The sequence below is a fragment of the Impatiens glandulifera genome, chromosome 1, assembly GCF_907164915.1.
Source record: "Impatiens glandulifera chromosome 1, dImpGla2.1, whole genome shotgun sequence".
Taxonomy (NCBI): domain Eukaryota; kingdom Viridiplantae; phylum Streptophyta; class Magnoliopsida; order Ericales; family Balsaminaceae; genus Impatiens; species Impatiens glandulifera.
Window position 1 is genome coordinate 78,772,778 of NC_061862.1, and position 3,985 is coordinate 78,776,762.

The following is a 3,985-nucleotide window of genomic DNA, read 5'->3' on the forward strand; positions in this document are numbered from 1 at the left end:
GCGCTTTGGCTTCTAGGACACATTCAACTCCTACTCGCATGATTTTTAGTGTGTCCCATGCTTCCTTGGTCATCCTTTTGCTACCAAGGATTTGGATCAACTCTAGTTGCACTACCCAGAGAAGTAACGACATAGCCTGTCGATCTTTACGAAGACCTCCCAAACCATTTTCAACGACATCCCACAAGCCTTGTGCTTGTAGATGCACCTTCATTAGGATCTCCCAATATACGTAGTTAGTACGCGTGAGAAGCGTGAAGCGCATCACCCCTTCGTTCTCCCAACCTCTGTTCATTACCTTTTTTCCTTTTCCTACCATCGCTGAAACAGATCGAACACCGTACAACTCTGATACCACTTGTTGTTACAGAAAATAAAAGTATAGTGGAAAGAGAAAAGACTTTGATTGTGTTTTATTAAGCTCTAGGCATAGCCTATTTATACTTATAATATTGAATTGCAAAGGAAATAAATAACAAAATAAAATAAAATATAATCAAATAAAATTTGGGAATGTTCTTAGAATATTCCCAAAATATGCTTTAACATATTTTCTAAGATAAAATCCTTGGGTTGATATTATTTAGGGCCTGATTTATTGGGTTTAACAAAATTATCCAATAACCAAATTCCCTATTTATTAGGGTTTTAAGAAACCAAGTGTTATATAAACTCGTATTATAACTCTAGTTTGTTATGTTATTATTTCTATTTTAATCTTCTCAATAATAGTTTATCTCTTCTAAGTGGACGCAATCAAGTTTTGTCTTGATGGACCACATTCATTTCGTGTCTATTTATTGTTTACGGTATTCTCTCGCATTCCGTTATAACAAACTGGTATCAAAGCAATGTTAAGTTGTTTGTTTGTTTTTCTTCAATTGAGATGGAATCAAAAAGCATTAAAATTGACAAGTTCACATGGAGAAATAGTTTCAACTTATGGCAAATCAATATGCATACTTTTCTACAACAGTGGCCTATGGGGGACGCTAAAGGTGTCGATATGAGCAGAAATAACCGTGGAGATGATCATTTGGACGAGAAAGCACATTCAACAATAATGTTGTGTTGTGACTATGTTATGGTTTAAAATGGAGAGCCTCTACATTACGAAGTCGCTCACCAACAAATTGCTTCTAAAGTGATTTTGTTAGTAACTTTGTCTGTATCATATGAATTTTTTTCAGTCTTTCATTGTTGGGAAAGGTAAAGTAAGTCTGGAAAACATAAGGTCTACCCTTCATTTAAGGGATCTGCGCCATAAGACGATTGTTACAATTACAAATAGTCAAGCTTCGAGGTTGTTTACCAACAGAGGTAACGAGCGAGGGAAAGAGAAGAAACGCGACAAGTCGTTACCTTAAAGGGTCCTAAAGCGAATGATGTTTGTAATTACTACAATGAAAAAAGACATTGAAAGAATGAATGTCCTTTGAAGAAAAATTCATAGGAATCTGGTGCTGGTTCTATAATTGTTGTAGAAGATAATCTATTATTTGATAATGATATTGCTATAGTGGTAGATGGACACACACATCTAGTTGATGCATGTGTCATTGATTATGGAGCTTCGTATCATATTTGTTTTCGAAGAGAGTAATTCAAATCTTACAAACACGTAGATTGTTGTAGTATTTCTATGATCAATAATTCTGTTTGCAAGGAAATTAGGATTAACCCAATCAAGATCAGAACACACAATAGTATATTCTATACACTAAATGAGGTCAGACATGTTTCACTTATTACTAAGAATTTGATATCTCTAAGTATGCTAGATAATAATGGATTTCTGTTCAACGGTGAAAGTGGAGTTCTGAATGTCTATAAGAGTTTTGATGTTATTTTGAAAGGTGTAAAAAATGCCACTCTTTATTTCCTGTCGGGTTCTACTGTCTCATGTTATGTTTTTATTGCATGTTCAAATATTCACAAGGTTGATGTAACTAAGTTTTTGAATATGAAACTTGGTCATATGAATGAAAGGGGATGTGAATTCTAGCAAAGAGGATCTTCTTAGTGGTCACAAGATCACGAGTCATGACTTTTGTGAGGATTATGTTTTTGGGAAACTACATTGCAACAAAATTTCTAAAGCTATTCATAGGGACAAAACACACACTTAATTATATTCATTCAGTTGGGTCCTACTAGTGTTGAATCTCTTGGAGGTCATATATATTTCTTGACAATCATTGATGATTTTTCAAGCATGACTTGGTTGTTTGTCATGAAAAATTAAGGAGAAACTTTCAAATACTTCAAAATTTGAAAAATGTTGGTGGCAAATTAAATTGGAAAGAAGATCAAGAGGTTGCAAACTGACAATGGTCTAAAGTTTTGTTCGTTTGAGTTTAATCAGTTGTGTAGGGATTTATCAACATCACACAGTAAGGCATACGCCGTAGTAGAATTGTATAGCTGAAAGAATGAATCAAACATTATTCTTTAATGCAAAAATTGATAATAGTTTTCGTGCAACAACGGTGACTACAACATGATATTTGATAAATCGTGGACTCACACTAGGATTAATTGTAAAACACCTTATATGATATGGTCTGGAAAATCGGCTAATTACTAAGGTCTTAAAACTTTTGGTTTCATAGCATGTTAGTGAGGGTAAACTAGAGCCAAGAGCGAAGAAAATAATATTTGTGGGCTATGGAGATGGTGTAAAATGATACATAGTATGATCTTCATTAGATATAAGAGTTATTCTGAGTAAAAATGTCATCTTTAATGATAATTTTATACTTAACTCTATTGAAAAGTCTGTAGCAAAAAGTAGTAGCATTGATTACAAGTGGAGTTAAAACTAATCTACAAAAAGAGAAAGAACTCCACGTTGATGGTCAGTTGTCAAAGCCTGAACATTTAAATTCTCAACCGTCTAATCCAAATAATGCAAGAAATGCTTATTAATGAATACGAACTAATGAAATCATTGTATTATTTCACATAATAATAAGAAAAAACGTTTAACTGAGTTGAATGGATTGCTTTTAAAAAACTAGGATTTCATCATAATAGATTTATTTATTGAATAATAAAAGGGTGACTCTCCCTTGATCTTATTTGAGACAATAAAGTCCTTTCAAAAATTTCTTTTATTGATATTTCCTGTATAGTACAAGGGTGACCCTCCCTTAGAATTGGAAAAAAAAGTTATATAAAAAAATAAAATATTATTTTTGCTCTTGTTGAGAGTCGAACTCAAGACCTTACAAGGGTGACCCTCCCTTAGAATTGGAAAAAAAAGTTATATAAAAAAATAAAATATTACTTTTGCTCTTGTTGAGAGTCGAACTCAAGACCTCCCGCTTACTAAACGGGTGCTCTAACCAACTGAGCTACAAGAGCATTTTGAAACAATTTGGATGATTTTCGTTGATGACGCATTGTTATTCCTATAATTGAAACCTTTGACACAAATAAATTATTTAAAGTTTTTTTTCAATAGTTTGCTTTGAAGGATTATTACGTGATGATAAATTTATATTAAAATATTTTTTTCATTGGTTTACATTGAAATGATGATATGTTGATAAATGTATATTGAAAGGGTTATGGAACTTCATTGTCATGTGGTTTCAGAAATAGAAATCAACATCTCACTTGTTTATTCACTATAATCTACCACTCACATCTAGGGAATTCTCTCGAGTGCCATTAGAGTGCATTGGGTTATGTTGGGTATGTATTATTATTGTGTAAAAATATGTTTTTACATTATCGTGTTCTATTTGATTACTTAGCTAGAGATAAATAAAAAGATTTATTTGATTGATTGAAAATTTAATCCTAATAATTTTAGGAAAAATCTGGATGAGTAACGTTTATGTGGGAGAATTAGCAATATCTTTAAAGATATCATAGTGTAGTTGAAGGTCGGTTAAAAAAGATTGGAGTTAGACCACTTTAGAGATAAAATTATGAAGATATGATTAGTTATGCACTACAAGTTTCTAAGGAGGAGGTG

The 3,985-nt window shown here is 32.4% G+C and overlaps 1 non-coding gene across 1 annotated transcript; it reads right to left on the reverse strand.

Annotated features, from left to right (window-relative positions):
* Positions 1 to 3,292: 3,292 nt before the first annotated feature.
* TRNAT-AGU lies at positions 3,293 to 3,366 on the reverse strand. Its single transcript has one exon. It is a non-coding gene; the product is annotated as a tRNA-Thr (tRNA).
* Between the last annotated feature and the right edge of the window lie 619 nt (positions 3,367 to 3,985).